A 23,578-nucleotide genomic window follows, 5' to 3' on the forward strand; every position below is an offset into this window, starting at 1 on the left:
TTTTAATGTCCAGGGTTTAAATAATCCCATTAAGTGTAAGAAAGTACTTGCTTACTTAAAAAAATTAAAAGTTGATGTGGCTTTTTTACAGGAAACTCATTTGACAGATAAGGAACATTTGAAACTCAAATGTGAATGGGTTGGACAAGTCTTTTAATTCTTCATTTAATTCAAATCAAAAGGAGTGGCAATTTTGGTGCACAAGAATTTACCATTTCAGATACAAAATGAAGAGAAAAATGTTGGAAGATTATTAAAATTGAACTGTACAATTTTTAATGAAGCTTGGACTTTGCGTGATGTTTATGCTCCGAATGTTGAGGATACAGCTTTTGTTGTCGATATGTTTTTATTACTTGGACAATCAAATTATAATGTGATGATTGGGGGAGATTTTAATGTGGTATTGGAGCCTTCATTGGACAAGTATCCAAGAGTAATTAAGAAATTGAAGATGGCAGTTCAAGTAATTAATATGATGTCAGATTTGAATTTAGTTGATATTTGGCGAAGATTTAATCCTACAGAGAAAGATTTTTCTTTTTATTCGTCACGACATAATTCTTTTTCTAGAATTGATTATTTTTTAATTTCAACACATTTGCAGGATAGGGTTACATCTGTGGATTATAAGACAAGAATGGTTTCCGACCATTCATTATTATTATTAGAATATCAGAGATCACAGGATGTTCAGAGAGCTCCAACATGGAGATTCAACACTATGTTACTGCAAAAACCGGAATTTATTAGTTATTTCAAAGAACAACATGAGGTTTTAATTAGTAATAATAGTAATTCTGTTTCTAGTCATTTTGTTTTATGGGATGCAATGAAAGTTTTTTTACGAGGTCAAATTATTAGTTATGCTTCTAAAGTAAAGAAAGAGAGAATTAAAGAGATTGAAAATTTAGAGAAAAAGATAACTGTTTATGGATGATCCGCCCAGTTGGGCAAAGATAGAAATGGCAGTTATTTCAGAAAGATTTTCTCATGAGTTTTTGTTTCGATGGAATAAAAATTTATTACGAACTTATGATGTCCCAATATTGAAGCATTTATTAAATTTATGGACAAGTAAACTTAATAAATTGTGGCTCAAAAATAAATGGTCTGGACGATTGCCATTATATAACAATCAACTTGTTTCTTTTATCACTTTGAAACAGTGGGAAAGGAAGGGAATAAAAAAATTATCCGATTGTTTTTCTGAGGGATGTTTTTTTTCTTTTGATGAATTACAAAGGAAATTCGGTATTAATGGAAACTCTGTATTTGTGTATTATCAATTAAGATCTTTTGTAAAACACATATGTGGTCGACATATGATTTTATTGCCTGATTCTAATTTTGAGGAATACGTACTTTCAATACCACAAAAGGGATATATATATGATTTGTATTGTATTTTACAAGAAATTGATAGTAAAAAAGATTGGGATAAGGATAAGTTGAAATGGGAAAAAGATTTAGGTTTTATAATAGCTGAAGAAGCCTGGATGGAAATTTGTCAGAATAGTATTAGGAAATTGGTTAATGCTAGATTAGCGATGATTAATTATAATTTTATACATCAGTTATATTTAACACCGGAGAAACAAAAAAAGTTTGGTCTTAGTAAGTCGGATTGCTGTTTTTGTTGTGACCAGACGGCTAATACTTTTTTGTATACTGTTTGGCTTTGTGATCGATTGCAACAGTTTTGGGAGGGTATTCAATCTATATGTAATAGTTTATATAATATTTGTCTTGTATTAGATCCTGGTATATTTTTATTAGGGAATATGAAATTATTAATTGATTTAGGCCTACAAGATTATCAGATTTCTTTTATCTATTTAGCTTTAGCTGTGGCCAAGAAATGTATAGCTCTTACTTGGAAAGATAGAAATATATTAACTTTAGTTAGATAGGTGGTATTTGGAGATGAAGTTCTGTTTGACTATGGAAAGGATATCTTTTTCAATTCAGGATAGAATGTCTTTTTATACGTTTAAGTGGACTCCGTTTGCTACATATTTAGGTTTGATTTAAATATGTTTTTAAACTTGATATTTTAGTATTGATAATTTTTTTTTGTTGTTAGTATCTTTATTTATTATGTTTTATCTTTTTTTGTGTAAGGGTTCTTTTATATAATATTGTTCATTTTATTAACTCTTCACTCTTTCACTCTTTATTTTGGGGGGGTTAGACTAACTTTAAGCTAGGTCATTAATGTTGTGTAGTAATTATTGGAGGGGTTTAGTTTATTTCGTCTGCTGAAGTAGTATTGTAATTTTTATTATCTTACGTTTAATCTTTTTACTGTAACTTTCTATTTTGTTCATGTTATAAAATCTTAAATAAAATTTAAAAAAAAGTTGGCCAGCGCTGCCCAGGATCCCAACGTGAACTTTGTATCTCTGTCAGAAGGCATAAGTTCCAGGACTCTGAAATGACTCCCAGGTGTTACTCAGGGACCTGGTGCAGGTCTCTGTGGTTGTATCAGACAGCTGGACTGCCTCTGGGAACCTCATGGAGCAGTCAATCATGGTAAGAAGATAACGCACCCTGCGGGAGACCGGTAGTGACCCTACAATGACAAAATAGATGTGGCTGAACCTACGTCATGCTGGCTTGATTGTCTGTGGTGTGCCTTGACGTGTCTCTCATTTTGAACGTCTGGCTGAGTGTGCAGGTCTTGGCCCAATGACAACCTGTTTCTGGAGTTTGTGCAAGACAAACCTACTGGCCACCATTTTGAAAGTTCTGATGGCTGGGTGCACCCAGTTGTGCACCTCATTGAAAACCTGCCATTTCCACGCTGCCGGCACGATGGGGTTGGGTTTGCCAGTGGAGACACCACAGAGCATCGTCTACTTACCAGGGTCGATATCGACATCCTCCAGCCTGAGCCGGGAAACTGCTGTTCCATATGCCGGGAGCTCAGAGTCTTATGCTGTGCCCTGCTTAGAGTGGTTGGCGCCTCTGGGCTGGCGTGTACCAGAAGGGTGGTGTGCACCAGTGCATCCTTGGCCCTCTGAACACCTCCATAGCCTCATTGTCCCAGTTAATGTCTTTTTGTGTCTCCGCCATGTGTGCAAAAAGTGAGTGCCTGATGCTAGCCACTGCCAGTGTGAATCGGTGATAAAAGATAATCATACCAGTGAATTCTTGCAGCCCCTTTACTGTGTGTGTGTGTGGGGTGGGGGGGGGGTTGGGTGGGTGGGGTTTGGGGAAGCACCAAACAGCCTCTACCTTTTCAAGCAGGGGTTTAGCTCCGTGCTTATTGATTCGACCTGCCAGGAGGTCAAACGTTTCCAGCCTGAACTGGCACTTAGCAAGGTTTATCGTAAGTCCAAATTCCTGCAGCAGGGCACACACTCGCCTTAGACGGGCTGCGTGCTCTGTGTGAATGCGGCTGATGATGAGAATATCTTCCAAATAGATGAATAAGAAGCTGAGATACAAGCCCACCGCATCCATCAGCCTCTGAAAGGTCTGGGCTGCATTTGTAACTCCAAAGGGCATTGACATGAATACAAAAATTCTAAGAGTGGTAACGATGGCAGTTTTAGGGATGCAATCGTGATGAACCAGGATCAGGAGATAGCCCCTGATGGGTTCAACTTTGGAAAATAACCCCGCTCCTTGTAAGTTTGTGCGAAGTCTTGGATATGAGGCATGAGGTAACATTCCAGTGTGATGGTCCCGTTGGGGTAGGGATAGTCACCACATGGCCTCCACCCTCCTGCCTGCTTCAGTACCATGTGCAGGGGGAGGCGCATAGGCAGCTGTTCCAGGAAAATCTGCTCAAAGAGCAGACAAGTCCTGTGTCCCTCAGCATTTGGCTCAGGAGGGTGGATGGGGCTCTGTCGTTGGGAACCCAAAGATGAGGGTTAATCGCTCCTTGAGGGTATTGTATTTGCCTTGCTCTGGAGGATGCTGCAGGGGGTCCAAGACCCCTGCTGCCATGTCCTAGTCGAGCGAGCTCACTACATAGTAGTCACATATGTCGTTGGCGGTGATCTGGTAGAATTGGGCCTCAGTCTGTTCGAACCACACGTGTGGTTGTGATGCCCCGAACGTTGACAGCTTCAACTAAACTGCATGAAGAGCCACCTGGTCCATCATTTTCGGGCCCAACTGGAGGTTGAACCTGCCGTGGTCACCAATGAAGGATGCACAATACCCCGAAGTGTAGAAAGAATGACGCACACCCAAGAAGTCGAAGTTGAAAGGCTTGTTGCACTGGCAGCTCTGCTTAGATTCTCTCCCGTTGCTGACGACAGGACTTATGAGACGGCAGCATCGGCCTTAGATTGGTGGGTGTTCCCACGATTGCTCATTGCTTCCCGCCATGTGGGTTGTCATCTGGGACGAAGTTTGTTTGTCCCCGCGGAATCTGTGCAGTCACCGTGTTCGTCAGCCATCTTGTGTCCTGGGTTGTGTCCTGGTTAGCAGATGGCAACAACCATATATTTTGTAAGAATATGGTGCCCATATTTACAAAGGGTGGGAGTGATTATTTAAATGAAGCTCTGACATTCCCTTTCTCCTCAAGGCCTCAGTTCATGAAAAGGAATGTTAAAGTAATCGACGCTCCTGCTGGGGGTCACTTGTCCTCATTTTTCTTTTTCTTTTAGCAAGGGGATTGAGGGGGGATGGGGGTGGTTTATGGGGGGATTTTTTAAATTCTTTCTTTTAAATTTGCCAGATGTATTTGTATTTGATTTAATATTATTAATTGTGTGAATTCTTTGTGGTGTTTAATTTCTGAATAATATATATTTTTTAATGATCAGAGGTCAATCCACAGGACTATGAGTGGCCGAGAGAAACACTGGGGACTCCCTCTGCCCACCCCAACCCCAAATATCAATGTGTTCTACCAGGATCATTGACAAAATCATCGAGGACCCCTTCACCCAGCCAACAGCATCATTCAGCTATTCCCATCGGGAAAGAGATCCAGGAATATCAGAGCCGGTATCATTGGGCCCAGGAACAGATTCTTCCTCCAGGCAGGGAGAAGGTGGAACGATTGATGAGCTGCTCATACAAATACTCCTTGACTCTGCTATTTATTCAACAATATTGAGTTTTTTTTCTGGATGTGCTACACGTGTATAATTTGTCTGTTGGGGTGAGGGCTTGGTTGTGTGTTTGCATGTGTTTACCCCAAGAACATTGTTTCTTCAGGTATTACTTGTGCTATCCAATGGTAATAAATTTGACTTTGTACTTTGGAGCGGGTGCAGAGGAGATTTCCTGGATCGGTGAATGTATCTCATGAAGCAAAGTTGACTGTGTTAGGGCTTTTCTCTTCCCCCTCCCCCACCCAGCAAAATTGACTTTATTCACAAATTATTCCAAAGAGTAAGACCAGTCCAAGACTTCTCACCTCCTCGTGTTGCATCCAGATATTCCCTTCACTGCATGTTGCTGCATATATCTCTGTTTAGCTTCTTTGCCACCACTTTGATACCATGTAGTTATTGCCCCCCTCTGCTGAAGGAGGGGTTCCCCTTGGTCTCAGCCCAACAGTACCTAGTAATGGGAGCCTCCGTGCATCCCTCAGCATGTACTCCTGCAGCCTGGAATGTGCCAAATGGCAGCGTTCCCTCCCCGACATGTCCGCGTGCTGAAAGACCGACAGGTTTAACATCGAATACGAGATGCACAGTACAAGCCCTTTGGCCCTCAATGTTGTACCTACTGATGTATTTCTACCAAAATAAAAATAACTAACCCCTTCCTCCCTCATAACCCTCCATTCATCTTTCATCCACATGACTCAGAGCCTCTTAAATACCCCTAAGGTTTCAGCCTTAACCACCACCCCAGTTCAAGGGCTCGTCCCATGTCCCTGACTTGGTACGCATATACTGCACCCCCCTCCCCTTGTCCACCCGAGCCAGTGGTGAAGATGGTTTCTGTCCTAACAGGTGTTGGGGACCTCAACCAGGGAGCAGATCCGGGAGACGAACCTCAACTGCACAGAATTCAGGTTACCGCAGATCAAAGACATCCATGGGCCAAGGTGAGTGACCGGATCCCACTTGTCCTTGAACGAGCTGTGCGACCACAGCCAGGAGCTGCCCCCTCCTCATTACCCTTGGCCCAGTGGGTGAGTGGGTGGGACATGACAAGGGTTTTTTTTTAGCTGATGGAATTGGGTAAGAAAATTTGGGTGAGACCTGGGAAAGAGAGCGGTGATCATCCTGCCGGGGTAAGGCAATGAATACGGAGTCACTGGGCAGTCCCCTGCCGGGTCCATCCCCCACCGGGTTCATCTCCAAAACTGTCCTCCACCAGGTCCATCCTCAATATAATCCCGGCCGGGTACATCCCAATTCCATCCCCTGCCGGATCTGTCCCCAATCCCGTCATCCGCTGTGTCCAACCCCAATACCGTCCCACGCCGGATCTGTCCCGAATACCATCCCCTGCCGGGTCCATCCTCAATCCCATCCACGCTGGGTCCATCCATAATCCTATCTCCCGCTGAGTCCATCCCCAATCCCGTCCCCCGCCAAGTCCGTCCCCAATACCGTTCCCCACTCGATCTGTCAAGTCAGAGTATCTACTGTCTGACTAATGGACTGGAATTCATGACATTGGTGGAGGCACAGGAGCAGGATGACAAGATCCCTCAGTATGGGACCACTGTCATGGGGCTGCAGCTTAAGGACATCCCAGAAGATACAGGTAACACTGACCTCCTGTGCGACGTGGCCACCGGACAAGTTTGACCCATTGTCCCAAAGCATTGATCAGGACTATGGTTTGGCTAGAGGCCAGAAAGTCCATGTGGCATGGATTGTGGAAACAAGTCAGTGGGTGGGCCAAGACATGCATGCAATCCCAAACAGACATGGTACAGCAACACGCCCGGGTCCCCCCGCTGCCTTTCAAGTCAATGGAAAGAAGGTTTGACCACATTAATGTGGACAAAGTGGGGCCCTTACCAATCTCACGGGCTTTCCATGGTGGTCAACCGTTTCACCTGGTGGCCAGAAGCAATCCCCCAGGCCGACACATTCACCAGGTCCTACGCCAAGGCACTCCTCTCGTCGTTGGTCACAAGGTTCGAACTAGCATGTAATCTCTGACCGAGGACCACAAATCACCCCCAGCCTGTGGACCAATGATGCCAACCAATGGGGCATTCAGCTACACCACACGACGGCATACCACCCACATCCTCCACCGAGCTCATCTACAGAGCGCCACTCATGGTACCCAGGGATTTTGTCCCACCATCCAGAGGTCAACAGGGGGATACATTCAACTTTCTGGACAGGCTGCATGTACAGGTGAGTAACCTGTCTCAGATCCCACCCTCCACACACAGGCAAGCCGAGATCAACATCTCCAAAGTTGGCAAAGACTATGAGTCCGTGTTCGTGTGCAGAGGGCCACATCGCCCACCGCTACAGAAGCCTTACAAAGGCCCCTTCCGTGTCATCTTGAATAAAGGAGGAACCTTTGAATTGGACATCGATGGCAAACCAGAGGTTTCCACTGCAGACAGGATCAAGCTGACACAGATGGACCGACTCAACCCATGGAGATGCCAGCACCCCGACGCAGAGGCAGACCATCAAAGGCATTGGGGACTGCATCCACCGTCCATTTCAGCTGTTTGTCACCTTAAAGGAGGAAAGTGCGACAGCAATTCGGACACAGTATTGAGGGGATGTATGGAGACTGGTGGCATATTTTTCTGTTGAACTAGTTCCTGTATCCCAGGGGCTCCCTCCATGCACCCAGATCCTTCCTGCCTTACCTGCCATGATTATGGTTGCCCTAACACCGTGCTCCATCAGCAGGTTAAAGTTTATACAAAGCACTGGGTGGCTTCAGAGTAATAAGTTACAATTTAATTCTCTTTTCTTGTCCAAATATAATTAAAAACTACTTTTGTTTAACTAACCCTGTGCTGTGGTGCCTATCGATTGCTGCTGGATTTTGGGGTCCTCTGGACTCCATAACAATATGTACTGGAAAGGAGTAATTCATGTTCTGTTCTGTGATTTTAAATAAATATTAAGAAAGAGAGAAAGTGTTCGGCCTGGACTAGAAGGGCCAGGCTGCCAGTTTCAGTGTGTCATTGTGAGATGGTTAGATGAATGGTATGTGGCAACGCACATCCTCATGATGAACCGGCCCCGCTTGTATCGCCTCGTGGCGGGGGAGCCATGGGGAAATGCCAGAGGTCATCCAGCTGTTCCTCACAGATGAAGACTTCTTGAACCTGAGGAGAGAAGCAGACCGTGCTGATGCCCTCTGGCGAACAAAGAGGGAGAACGAGGCAACCCTCATCCAGGTGGCACGACCAGGAGCCAGCCATCCGCAAGCCGCTCCCAAGACCAAGCCAGAGGTTGGCCAGTTGACCTGGTGTTTCTACCAGCAGCACTGGGGAGCACAAGCCCGTGTGCCGCCAGCCCTGCAGGTTTCAGGGAAATGAGCAGGACAGCCGCCATTGATGGATGCGACGACTGGCCACACAAACAGCCTCCTTTATGTGACAGGTAGATCCACCGGCCGCCGATTCCTGGTGGACACAGAGGCTGAGCTCAGCATCCTTCCCCCCTCCCCCCACAGCATTAGAGACTCACACCCGATCTTGAGGTCCAACCCTGCGGTCGCCAATAGCTCCACCATTAGGACCTACGGCAACCGCAAGGCACAGGTCCAGATCGGGAAGGAGAAGATTCCACTGGAGATTCGCCCTAGCCTCTATGGGCACCATGCTCTTAGGGGCCGACTTCCACAGAGCTCACGGCCTACTGGTTGACACAAAGGACAAAAGGCTGGTCAACACACGAACATTCCACTCCACCCGACTGGACACAGCAGAAGTCCGCAGGCCTGAAATTGCTGCCATAGCCACTGCCAAGGATGAGTTTGACGTGATCCTCCAAAAATTCCCCACCATCTTAGATCCACAGTTCAATGCTGCCCTGCCCCAGCATGGTTTCTTCTACCACATCGCCACACAGGGGCCCCCGCTGCATGCTAGACCCAGACAGCTGACGCCTGTGAATCTCCAGCAGGCAAAGGAGGTGTGCTCCAGGCTCCAGGAACTGGGAATCGTTTGTGCTCGGACAGCGCATGGGCATCGCCGCTCCATATGGTCCCATAGTCGTCTGGGGGCTGGAGACCATATGGGGACTACCATCGGTTAAATGATGCAACCACCCCGACAGGTACCTGGTGCCCCACATACAGGACTTCTTCACCAACCTCCGTGCCACATGGGTCTTCTCCAAAGTCAGCCTCGTGCAGGGATACCATCAGATCCTGGTGCATTCAGATGGCATGAGTAAGATGGCCATTGTCACCTCTTTCGGCCTCTTCGAGTTCATGTATATGCCCTTTGGTCTAAAGAATGTGGCCCAAATGTTCCAACGCCTCAAGGACGTGGTTGGAAAAAACCTGGACTTTGTGTTCATTTACCCGGATGATATTCTAATTGCCAGTCGCAACCGTGATGAACAAAGAGCCCACCTCCGCACACACTTGGTCCAGCTGGCGGACTTCGGCCTCACAGTCAATGCAGCCAAATGCCAGTTTGGCAAGGAGTTCCTCCAGTTCCTGGGGCACACCATTTCAGCAGCTGGGGCCACTCCGGCACCGGAGAATGTAGCAGCAGTTCAACAATTCCCCAAACACTCCACCCAATAAAGCCTCCAAATGTTCAAGGGGACGTTTCATTTCTGGAGCCTCGTGCACCATGTGCCCATTGTTTGCACTCATGGCCGCAAAAGAAAAGACATTATTGTGGTCAGAGGAGGTGCACAGGGCTTTCATTGTGACAAAGGAGGATCTAGCGAGTGCTGGTGCACCCATGTCTGGAGGCACACACGGTGCTCTCCGTGGATGCATCAGCTACGGCACTGGGTTCTGGAATAGTGGCTCGATGGACAATGGCTCCTACTGGCCTTTTTCAGCAAGCAGCTGCGCACGCCAGAGCTCAAGTACAGTGACTTCAACTCGGAGATCCTGGCACTGTATTTGGCCATCCAGGATTTCCGCTACTTCCTCGAGGGTAGTTCTGTTCACAGCCTTCACAGATCACAAGCCCCTCACTCAAGCACTGGCAATGCCAAAGGATCCGTGGTCCACCAGACAGCAGTGCCAACTCTCGTACGTGTCTGAGTTCATGACTGACATCCGGCACAGGGCTGGCAAGGACAATGTAGTGGCAAATGTGCTCTCCCGTCCAGCCATCAACACTCTTGCACCTAGCCTGGATTATGAGCAACTGGCTCAGGCACAGAGGAATGATGTGGAGACACAGGCCTTGTGGACCACCATCTTGGGCCTCAAACTCAAGGATATCCAGGTGCCCACCAGCCCGGACACATTGCTCTGTGACATCTCAACAGGCATGCCACGCCCGGTGGTCCCGCCGCACTGGATGGTGAAGGTCTTCAATCTGATACATGACCTCGCTCACCCAGTGGTAAAAACAACCATGCAGTTGGTCACGGAGTGGTCTTTGTTGCCCGGGCTGCAGGGGGGTAGGGAACAGAGTGTGAGTGCAGTGTCAAGGGAGCATGGCCACCTAGATAGGAATAGCAATGATAACAAAGGTAGGATGGAGATTAGGGTAAAAGGTAGAAAAGAGAATATAGGTGTGGGTCATTCTCTGAAATGCATATATTTTAATGCATTTAATATTTTAGTGAACAAGGTAGATGAGCTTAGAGCATGGACAGATACTTGGGGTCATAATATTGTGGCAATTAGTGAGACCCGGCTACAGGAGGGGCAGGACTGGCAACTTAATATTCCAGGATACATTTGTTTTAGATGTGATAGAGCAGGGGGTAAAAAAGGTGGAGGAGTTGCTCTCCTTATTAAGGAGGACATTACTGCCGTGAGGTGGCAGGATGGTCTGGAGGAATCGTCTAGAGAGGCTCTTTGGGAGGAATTGAGGGGTGAAGGAGGCATGAGGGTGCTAATAGGGGTGTAATACAGAGCACCAAATGGGCCAAGAAAATTAGAGGAACAAATTTGTAGGGAGATAACGTATATGTGTGAGAATCATAAGGTAGTGATCATGGGAGATTTTAACTTCCCTCACATTGATTGGGATACCCATACAGTTAGAGGGCTGGATGGGCTAGAATTCATTAAATGTGTTCAAGAATGTCTTCTAAATTAATTAGCAGAAGAACCGACTTGGGACGGTGTAATATTAGATCTCCTGTTAGGGAATGAGCTAGGTCATGTTGGAGAACAAATTGGGTCGAGTGATCATAACTCTGTTAGTTTTCAGGTAGTTTTAGGGAAGAGCAAGGAGGGACCTAAAGTTGAGGTTCTGGATTGGAGAAGAGCAAATTTCGAAGGAATAAGAAGGGATTAGGGGAGTATTGAGTGGGACAGGATATTTTCAGGTAAGGATGTAAATAAAAAATGGAGGATATTCAAAAAAGAAATTTTGAGGGTACAGAGTAGATATGTCCCAGTGAAGGGAAAGGCTGAAAATCAGAGGGAGGCTTGGTTTTTGAGGAATATTGGAAATTTGGTTAGGAGAAAAAGGGAGGTATGAAAGAGGTATAAAGAGCAGGGAGCTGAGAATTTGAAGGAGGACTACAAGGAGTGTAGAAGAAATCGTAAGACAGAAATTAGAAAGGCCAAAAAAAGGCACGAAAAGGCTTTGGCAGACAGAGTAAAAATGAATCCAAAGGGTTTCTATAGGTACATTAAAAGTAAAAGATGAGTGAGGGATAAAATTGGACCCCTTGTCGATAGCGAGGATAGGCTGAGTGAAAAGTCAGAGGAAATGGGGGAAATTTTGAATGATTTCTTTGCCTCGGTATTCACTAGGGAAAAAAATATTGAACCAGTTGAAGTAAAGAAAAATAGTGGGGAGGTCATGAAGCATATAAGGATAACCGAGGAGGTAGTGATGGCTGTGTTGAAAAAGATAAAGTTGGATAAATCTCCGGGACCGGACAAAATATTCCCAAGGACACTCAGGGAGGCTTGTGGACAGATAGTGGGGCCATTAACAGAGATATTTAAGATGTTACTGGTCACGGGGGTGGTGCCAAAGGATTGGAGGGTGGCACATGTGGTTCCGCTGTTTAAGAAAGGGTCCAAATGTAAACCTGGGAATTATAGGCCTGTGAGTCTGACATCTGTGGTGGGCAAGTTGATGGAAAATGTTCTGAGGGATGGTATTTACAAATATCTGGAGGTACAGGGATTGATAGGGAGTAATCAGCATGGTTTAGTCAGGGGTAGATCATGCTTGAAAAACCTGATTGAGTTTTTCGAGGGGGTTACAAAAAAGGTTGATGAAGGGAAAGCTGTGGATGTTGTCTATTTAGACTTTAGTAAAGCTTTTGACAAAATTCCCCACAGGAGGTTAGGAAAAAAGGTGGAGGCATTAGGTATAAATAAGGAGGTAGTGAAATGGATTCAGCAATGGTTGGATGGGAGGTGTCAGAGAGTAGTGGAAGAAAATTGTTTGTCCAATTGGAGGCCGGTGAGTAGTGGAGTTCCTCAGGGATCGATCCTAGATCCACTATTGTTTGTTATATTAACGATCTGGAAGTAGGGGTGGAGAACTGGATAAGCAAGTTTGTGGATGTTACAAAGATTGGTGGTGTTGTGGACAGTGAGGAAGATTACCGTGGATTAAAAGATGATTTAGGAAGGCTGGAGGTGTGGGCTGAGAAGTGGCTGATGGAATTTAATATAGATAAGTGTGAGGTGTTACATTTTGGAAAGGCAAATCTAAATAGGTCATATGCATTAAATGGTAGGCTATTGAGATGTGTAGAGCAACAAAGGGATTTAGGAGTGATGGCCACTCTGATATAAAACCTACAACCCAAGGACCTCACTGCCTCGTTCCAGCTTGCTTGACCACGGCACACGAACCATGGGTGTAAAGGGTGGGGCCAGTACTGCGCACACTGCACTCCACCTAAAAGCTCCTTTGCGCAGGCCCGAGGACATGTCCACGTCCTCCCCCTCCACGTCCTCCCCCTCAAAAGATGCTTACAAACTCAAGCTAGCATGCTAGAACATCAGAACCATGCTAGACAAGGCTGACAGCCACCGACCTGAACGTCGGTCTGCCCTCATCGCACATGAACTCCTCAGACTTGACATCGACATAGCCGCACAGTTCGGCGGGCAGCAACCTCCTTTGAAGAAGACCGCAGAGCCCACCTCACTGACAAAAGACAAAGGAGGAAGAATCCAACACCCAACCCCAACCAACCAATTTTCTCCTGCAACCGCTGCAACCGTGTCTGCCTGTCCCGCATTGGACTTGCTAGCCACAAACAAGCCTGCAGCTGACGTGGACATTTACCCCTCCATGAATCTTCATCCGCGAAGCCAAGCCAAAGACCAAAGAAAGAAATAGTACCCTCAAGGCTGATACTCAGGTAGATGGTGTGGTGAAGAAGGCATTTGGAATGTTGGCCTTCATATATCAGAGTATTGAATTCAAGAGTAGGGAGGTTATGATGAAATTGTACAAGGCATTGGTGAGGCCAAATTTGGAGTACTGTGTACAGTTTTGGTCACCAAATTATAGGAAAGATATAAACAAAATAGACAGAGTGCAGAGAAGGTTCACGAGAATGTTGACAGGATTTCAAGGTTTGAGTTACAGGGAAAGGTTGTGTAGACTAGGGTTTTTTTCTCTTGAGCATAGAAGATTGAGGGGGGACTTGATAGAGGTGTTTAAGATTTTAAAAGGAACAGACAGAGTAAATGTGGATTGGCATTTTCAATTAAGAGTGGGGGAGATTCAAACTAGAGGGCATGGTTTAAGATTGAAGGGGGAAATTATAAGGGGAACATGAGGGGAAATTTCTTTACGCAAAGGGTGGTAGGGATGTGGAATGAGCTTCTGGCAGACGTGGTTGAGGCGGGATCATTGGTTACATTTAAGGATAGACTGGATAGTTACACGGAGAGGAGAGGACTGGATGGGTATGGACCAGGTGCTGGTCAGTGGGACTAGGAGGGTGGGGATTAGTTACGGCATGGACTAGTAGGGCCGAACTGGCCTGTTCTGTGCTGTAAGTGGTTATATGGAGATATGTTTATGTGGTTAAGAAGGTGGCAGAACTGGCCAGGAACTGTACCAGGTGCCAGACCTCCAAGGTCCAGCGACACTCTCGAGCCCCCATCCAGAACTTCGACCCGGCGGTTCACAGATTCCAACACATCCACATTGATATCGTCAGGCCCCTGCCAGTGTCCAAGGCGGCTCGTTACCTCCTCAGGGTGGTGAATCAGGCCACAAGGTGGCCGGAGGCCTTCCTCATTAAGAAGGCCTTGTGGAGACATGCGCCAGGAATCTGGTCAGCCAATGGATCACCCGTTTCGGAGACCCGGCGCACATCACTAGCGACAGAGAGGCAGTTCACGTCTGCCCTGTGGACTCAGATGGTGAAGCTCCTGGGGGGTCAAGCTCCACCATACCACAGTATACAATCCACAGTTAAATGGGTTGGTAGATAGGTTTGACAGGCTCTCTGGACCAGACTGGGCAGACGAACTACCCTGGGTCCTCCTCGGGATTAGGATGGCCCCCAACCCAATCACCCCTTCTTCCGCACCAACCCTTCCCTTCCTATCACCTCACCCTCCCCATCTCCATGTCCCTCACCATTCCCCTCTCTTCCCAGCACCTCATGCCTCCCCATCACCCCTCCCTCCCTACAACCCCTCCCTCCTTGTAACTCCTCCCTCTCCACCATCACCTCACCCTCCCCACTATCACCCCCCCAACCCCTCCCTCCCAAGTTGACCTAAAAGAGAAAATAAATTTGAACAAACCGCCGTGAAACCGAGAATCTCCACCAGGATGAGCTATTGAGAGCTTCAGCTTTCCAAACAACCTCTTCTAAATATGGGCTCCATATTTTCCAAACCAAAGTGATATTTATCATGTAAACAATGTTATTTTTCCAGAGGAATACAAGATCTCATTTCGAGATCCCAGCTCTGCATCCCTAAATCCATCCCCCCATCTCCGACTCATGGCTACACATTTCCATCAAGCACCTGAAGATGATCATAAAAATTCAATTTGAGACATTGTAAACCTTCATTTCCATCGATATATTTCCCCTCAAAATTAACATTGGATCGAATGGAAGTTTATCCTTAATATTTTCTCCAAAACGACTTTAATTTATATCCCAAATGGCTGAACCTTAAGACATGACCAAGTCAAATGACAAAAAGAACATATCTCTTTATCACATCTAAGACATAATTCTGAAGATATTAAATCTATTTAATTTTTCAGGCGTTAAAAATAGTTGATGCAAACATGATTTTGTACAAATCTGTCGGTAACATTAATAATTTGAGTTGTAGTCCTGGGAGTTGAAGCTCTACCTTTATTGAGGCTGGAAATGCTCCTCTTATACAGTCAGAGTTACCACCGTTGGGTTGATTGGCTGACGTCAGCCACATGAATTATATAAACAGGATTCACACCCGCGGGAACATTCTTGCATACGACTCCCCTTCTTCCCCAGCCTGGTGTTGCTCTGTTACTAGGCAGCCTGGCCAGTCCCATTTTAGGGCAGCCCCAGCTTCCAACCGTGCTTGTTCCCAATCCTGGGAATCACGTTAGTGAGTTATGCCGCTGTTTATTACTGCGTGTTGTGTCGGCCTGATCTCCGCACTTGTGGGTCACCATTATCTTTACATAACATTTTCCAATCATTTTGATCTAATTTTCTGCCTAAAACATTTTCCGACTTTCATCTTGTTTTATGCAATTGTGTGTGAGAGTCTGTGAGTGCATTAGTGAGTACATGTGCATGCGTACATGTGTTTGTGCACGAGTTCATGAAAATGCAGGCGTACGTTCATGTGTGGGCATGTGGGTGCACGTGTGTGTGTCTGTTCATTTGTGTGTGTGCACATGAATGTGTGAGTACATGTGCGTATGTGGGTGCATGTGTAAAATAAGCCTGCATGCCTGTGTGCGAGTGTGTGCATGAGTCAGTGAGAGTGTGTGCGTGTATGCATGTTTACATCTGTGTGATTGTGTGATTGTGTGTGTGTGTGTGTGTGTGTGTGTGTGTGTGTGTGTGTGTGCGTGTGTGTGCGTGTGTGTGTGTGTGTGTGTGTGTGTGTGTGTGTGTTTGTGCATTCACATGTGTGTGTGTAATGGAGAGGCAGCGTCCAACACCAGGTGGTGCTGCTGTGCTCCTGTTCGGTCAAAGACTAACCCCAAGCCATCAAGGTGACCCTTGCAATTGGCCCACCTAAATCACCAGGAGCTGCTCTCCAGGCAGCCGGCCAGACTTATTCCTGACCTTCACCTAATTGGCCCAGATGAATCACCTCGACTGACCCCTGCTGAGCCTCTGCACTTCTTGACTTCAAGCCATTGGCCACAGCAGCCAGTGGAGCCCCGCCTGCCCTGAGTGATTGGCCATCCCAGCACTGCCCGCTAAATTCATAAGGACCATGTGCCCCTTTGTTCTTCCTCTTTCGACTCCTTGTGGCTTGAAAGTAGCACATTCCACACTGGTTTGGGTGGGTCGAGTTCAGGTAGCAAGAGCCGTGTCCTTACCGATTAAGGGGTGGGGGATTGAAGTATAAATTGATCCTGACTGTTCAAGTAACAGTCAAGTAAGTACCCCCAGTCTCTGTCAGTTTCTCCCTTGGTATTGGAAGTGTATATTTACTCCCTGCCTACTCTGTGTGTTGAAGTTTGCCTAACATATTGACCCTGTTGTCCCGTTTCCATCCCCGAAATAAACATGTATTTTGTTACATAACATAACATAACATAACAATAACAGCACGGAAACAGGCCATTAGGCCCTTCTAGTCCACACCGAACCAAACACCCCTTTCTAGTCCCACCTCCCTGCATAATGCCCATAACCCTCCATCTTCTTCTCATCCATATACCTGTCCAACCTTTTCTTAAATAATACAATTGACTCCGCCGCCACTATTTCTCCCGGAAGATCATTCCACACGGCTACCACTCTCTGAGTAAAGAAGTTCCCCCTCATGTTACCTCTAAACCTCTGCCCCTTAATTCTTAACTCATGTCCTCTTGTTTTAATCTTTCCTCCTCTTAACGGAAATAGTCTATCCACATCCACTCTGTCTATCCCTTTCATAATCTTAAGTACTTCTATCAAATCCCCTCTCAACCTGCTACACTCCAAAGAATAAAGACCTAATCTGTCCAATCTCTCCCTATACTCTAGATGCTTAAACCCAGATAACATTCTGGTAAACCTTCCCTGCACTCTCTCCACTCTGTTTATATACTTCCTATAATTAGGCAACCAGAACTGCACACAGAACTCCAAATTAGGCCGCACCAACGTCTTATACAATCTCAACATCACCTCCCAACTCCTATATTCCATGCAATGATTGATAAAGGTCAGCATACTAAAAGCCTTCTTCACCACCCTATTCACGTGAGTTTCTACCTTCAGGGAACGATGTACCGTTACTCCTAAATCTTTCTGCTCTTTTGTATTCCTCAATGCTCTCCCATTTACCACATATGTCCTATTCTGATTCTTCTTACCAAAATGAAGCACCTCACACTTATCAGCATTAAATTCCATCTGCCATTTTTCAGCCCACTTTTCTAAGCAGCCCAAATCCCTCTCCAATCCTTGAAAACCTTCTTCATTATCCACTATTGCACCTATCTTAGTATCGTCTGCATATTTACTAATCTAATTCACCACCCCATCATCTAGATCATTAATGTATATAACGAACAACAATGGGCCCAATACAGATCCTTGAGGCACACCACTGGTCACCGGCCTCCAACCTGACAGACAATTATCCACTACCACTCTCTGGCCTCTCCCTTTCAGCCAATGTTCAATCCATTTGACTATCTTAAAATTTATACCTAAAGGCTGCACCTTCCTAACTAACCTTCCATGTGGTACCTTATCGAAGGCCTTACTGAAGTCCATATAGACAACATCCACTGAGCTACCCTCATCCATATTCCTAGTCACCTCTTCAAAAAATTCAATCAGATTGGTCAAACATGACCTTCCTCCCACAAATCCATGTTGAGTGCTCCTGATCAGACCCTGTCTATCCAGATGTTTATAAGTACTATCTCTAAGAATTTTCTCCATTAATTTACCTACCACAGACGTCAAACTTACAGGCAGATAGTTGCCAGGCTTCCTCCTTGAACCCTTTTTAAATAACGGAACCACATGCGCAATGCGCCAATTCTCCGGCACTATCCCCATATCTAATGACATTTGGAAAATTACCGCCAGAGCCTCTGCTATTTCCTCCCTCACTTCTCTCAATGTCCTGTGGAAGATCCCGTCTGGTCCCGGAGACTTATCCACCTTTATATTCTTCAAAAGCCTTAAAACTACACCTTTTGTAATCTCTATATTCTTTGGCCTGGTTCTTAACCTGTCGGACCCACACGAACCTGACAACAATGTAGGAGGGGAAGCAAAGTATTTTATCAATAAATGAAGAGTCAAATCACTAGAAAAAAGACAGATACATCCGATCAGAAGGTGTCAAGAATTTAATGTATGTTTAGAAAGCAACCGTAGGGATCTCAAGAAAAGCACCAGTGTGTCAAGATATGAACAAAGGCAATAGAATATTAAATTTGTGTTATGACAGAGATATAAGATATTTTGAAGACTGTTACACAGAAGAAATTCTTCAGACAATTAAACACAAATACGGAGTGACCAGTGGGACCTTCTGTTATCTCCCGCTTAGATCGTTCTTCAGAGAAAGATGGGGACCAACATTGACTCCTCCTAAAATTAGTGAAATGGAACAAAGAGTCTGGATGGGGAATACACCCAAATTTATGTTATGCTCTCCAGAGAGAAAATTCAAAGCCAGGATTGCAGAGGTCAGGAGAAAGATGGGAGTCGGACTTGGATGGGATGATTTCAGAAAGCAGCTGGTCAGATTGGTGTAAGGACAGCACAACATCAATTAGAAATGCAGGACATGAACAGGTTCAGTCAAATATTTTACATCAATTCTATCTTACAGCAGAGAAATGAGCTAAATATCAGAAATGTGTTTCAAATATGGGAAGGAGATTTTATTGACATCAAATATAATATGGGGAAAAGGATTTATATCAATCAAAACAAAGGGGGAAAGAAGATTGAAATATACAAATTCAGGAAGAAATAGGGTCAAGATTGTGTCAAGAGTGTTACAAATACGATTAATGCCAGATACAAAAATAGGATTCTCCACATCAATTCTGCTATACTCCATATAAATTAAATGCACTTATCTACAATTATTCCGAGAAATGTTTTCAATGTAATGAGGTGATCAGGACTTTTTTTTTTCATTCGGTTTGGACCTGTGTAAAAGTGGAAGGATTTTGGAAGGATTTCGGTATATTATTAGGACAAATTAAGAAGATAAAAATACAAAAGGACGTGAGAATATTTGTGATTTGTGATTGAGAAGCAGATAAAAAAACTGAAGTAGGATAAACATCAAACAAACTTTCTGAGTCCAGCCATAGCAGCAGTAAACAAATGTGCAGTACTAACGTGGAGAGCAGAGAGTTTTGTAACGAGGGATGGGACATTGAAATGCAAAACGGTGTCACGTTAGAAAAAAAAGACTTCTCGTTGAAGGAATCAGCTCGGGAATGGTACATGGATATGGAGAATAAAAGTCCATCCACATCCTCCACATCACCCACTCCTCTTAGTTCATGGTTAATAATTATTATCTAGAAAATCAAATAACTCTGGGAATAATAGCAACTGTATAGATTGAGGTGGGTTACTCTTTCTTTTCTTTGGGGAGGAGGAGGGAGGGGGTGGGGAGAAAATAGATTAAAGGTTTGGGATCATTTTGTATTCTATTGTTATAAGATATTCTCTTTATTGAGTTAATGCTTGTATTGATGTAAATGATAAACAAAAAAAGATGTGGGACTGAAACAGGAATTTTTTGGTTTTGTGTGAATGTGAGGCCATTTTGGCAAGACATCACTGAAAAATTAACCAGGATAACAGGAGTGGCTTTCACAGGTGGCCCAGACTGCTATCTACTAGGTAATGTGATGGACGTCAGCAACAAATTGAACAAATATAAAATCTCATTGATAAAAATAGCATTGGCTGGAGCAAAGAAAAGTGGCGCGATCACTTGGACGTCGGACTCCCCTCGACTTATCGCAGAACGGACGGCAGAAATGGACAGCTGGGAACCCATGGCAAAAGTCACATCTAACAAAAAGAACAAATATGACACGTTTGTAAAGATCTTGCAGCCAGACCTGGACCACATTGGGGCCCAAATACAGTCATAAAAAAGAAAAAGGACTATAAATGCAACTATTATATTTATTTAAGCATGGTTTCCCCAATTGGATACTATATATTTAAAAGATTTATCAACTCTGATGGTGAGCGGATGCATTTGTTTGGAAGAGGGGAGGGAGGGAGGGACCATTTTGCTTTTGTTGATTGTTTGTAAGAAACAGTTTCATATATTATAATATTGAAAAATTTATTAAGGATATTTTTGAAAAAAATTGTAAATAAATATGTTCATTCACCAGGGCTGAACCTGGCCCCTGGTGATCAAGGAGGTCCTACGCGCCCCATAGCTGCCTGGGGATAGGGATGTAGGCCTGGTCAGCGTTGTCATATGTTGGAGGTTGGCGTGGAGTGGTGGGTGTTCCTGCTGGTGCCAGGTCCCTGGTTGAGACGGTTTTCTCCCTGCCACTGCCGAACCTAACGTAGGCGTAGTTATGGTTCGCATATAGGAGAAAGAACTGCTTGACCAGGGCTTCGGCCTTGTGTGTCCATACGTGCTTACACAGGAGTACCGGTCCCGGGAACGTGAGCCATGCTGGTTGGGACATTCCAGACGCAGACTTCCTGGGGATTGAGAACAGACGTTCATGAGGGGTCTCGTTGGTAACTACCAAATGGCATGGAGCACTTCGGTGCTGGGCGTCCTGCCTGTACTCAACGGCTCACCCTTTTGACTTGAGATCCAGGAGGACTGCCTTCCAGAACACCCCATTTTTGTGTTCCACGCCCATTGCCTCTCGGGTTATAACTCGTCATGCAACTGGTCGCGATTCCCCTCGCTGTCAGGTACTGGCACAGCTCATCACTCATGAAACTAGACTTCCGGTCACTGTGGATGAAAACGGTGTAGTGAAGAAGTAGACGTTTCGGTTCATGGAAGGCAGGGGCTCTTTGAAGTCTATGCCAAGACACTCGAAGGGCCGAGTGGTCTTTACAACATGGGCCTGTGGAGCATGGAATAAAAGGGGTTTGCACTCTGCACAGACCCGGCAGGCTTCCTAGTGAGTATATGTCCCAGTGAGGATCAAAGGAAAGACTGGAAGTGATAGGGAGCCTTGGTTTTTGAGGAATATTAGAAATTTGGTTAGGAGAAAGAGGGAGGTGTATAAGAGGTATAAAGAGCAGGGAGCTGAGAAATTGAAAGAGGACTATAAGGAGTGTAGAAAAAATCTTAAGAAAGAAATTAAAAAGGCCAAAAAGGGGCACAACGAGGCTTTGTCAGGCAGAATAAGAATAAATCCAAAGGGTTTCTAAAGGTACATGAAAAGTAAAAGATTAGTCAGGGATAAAATTGGACCCTTTGTAGATAGGGAGGGTAGGCTATGTGAGAAGTCAGAGGAGATGGGGGGAATTTTAAAGGATTTATTTTCCTTGGTATTCACTAGGGAAAAAATATTGCACCAGTTGAAGTAAAGAAAAATAGTGGGGTGGTCATGAATCATATAAGGATAACCGAGGAGGTAGTGATGGCAGTGTCAATAAAGATAAAGTTGGATAAATCTCCGGGTCCAGACAATGTATTCGTAAGGACACTCAGGGAGACTAGTGTAGAGATAGTGGGGCCATTAACAGAGATATTTCGGATATCACTGGTCATGGGGGTTGTGCCAGAGGATTGTGGGTGGCTTATGTTGTTCCGCTGCATAAGAAAGGGTCCAAATGTAAGTCTGGAAATTATAGACCTGTGAGTCTGATGTCTGTGGTGGGTAAGTTGATGGAAAGTATTCTGAGGGATGGCATTTACAAATATTTGGAAGAACAGGGATTGATAGGTCATAGTCAGAGTAAGAGATCAGTAACACTGATCATTGTGAGAGATCAGTATCACTGATCTAAAAGAAAAGTGAGGATTGTGAGAGATGAGTAAAACTGATATAAAGTATGAAGATGAGGAAACTAATATAGATATATGGGTAAATGAATAAAGCCAGTATGAACAGGATAAAAAATGGATATTAGAATGTAGGAAGCAGAATCAGTCTGAGTAATATAAGAATCTTCTAGTCTTTAGACAGAATCAGCAAGTTCACCGTATGAATGAGATAAGGATAGACAATAGATAGAATGTAGGAAGTAGAGTTAGTCTGAATAAGATAAGGGTCTCCTATCCCTAGACAGAACCAAGTTCTGCATATGAAATTAGTAAGCCCTAGACAGTATTAGCAAGTTCTGCATATGAAGAGGCTGTAGCCCTGAGAGTTGGGAAGGTGTAAATTAAAACAAAGACAGGTTTGTGAATAAGGACAACGAGGTTAATGACATGATGTGACACCGACAGGATACCCCCCTGGTGCTCCAAGTTCACAGAAACAGCACGTAGGCAGGCAGGATTGCCAAATGCCAAACCTATCCAGGAGGCAGAAGAATGTAAGGGGGAGGGTATTCCTATACTGAAATAAACTGTATAAAAGTTGGGTGATGCCCCAGTGTATGTGGGTATTCCCAGGGTAAGGAGAAGCACCCAACTTTGCATCGTTGTATAATAAATGTTCTTTGTTCTCAATTTTTGTCTCGAGCCATTTCTGTGAAGGTACTTCTGTTTCTAACATCAGCATGGTTTTGTCAGGGGTAGATCATGCTTTACAAACCTTATAGAGTTTTTCGAGGGGGGTATAATGAAAGAATTAAACTGTGTTCTTACTTCTGCAGCTGCAAGGCTGAGAACTTGTTTGGAATCAGCAGACATAATCTAAATTCCACCATGAGCCCAGGATGGATATTTAGTAGACACCCACCATGGGACCCTGGGATGCAGTTGAATAGAAAGACATTATCTAATTTACACTTATGAGGCCCAGAGTAGTTTACATTTGTTGGTCACAGACTGTCAGGAGACCTTGAAGATAATTAAACCATTTGTTCAAAGAAATAGGATTTGAGGTAAACAACTTTTGGGGTTATATGAGCCATGGTCCCACTGCTGAAGTGAGAGATTCTCCAAGAGGTGACAACATCTCTCAGCAAGAGGAAGATAATAAACCATTTGTTCAAAGAGATAGGATTTGAGGTAAACAACTTTTAGGGTGATATGAGCCATGGTCCCACTGCTGAAGTGAGAGACTCTCCAAGAGGTGGCAACATCTCACAGCAAGAGGAAGATAATAAGCCATTTGTTCAAAAAGATAAGATCGAAAGTAAACAACTTATAGGTAATATAAGCCCTGGTCCCACTGCTGAAGAGAGAGACTCTGGAAGAGGTGGCTACATCTCTCAGCAAGAAGAAGAACTTCAAGAGTCCAGCTAAC

This window comes from Narcine bancroftii, chromosome 13 (assembly GCF_036971445.1).
Source record: "Narcine bancroftii isolate sNarBan1 chromosome 13, sNarBan1.hap1, whole genome shotgun sequence".
Taxonomy (NCBI): domain Eukaryota; kingdom Metazoa; phylum Chordata; class Chondrichthyes; order Torpediniformes; family Narcinidae; genus Narcine; species Narcine bancroftii.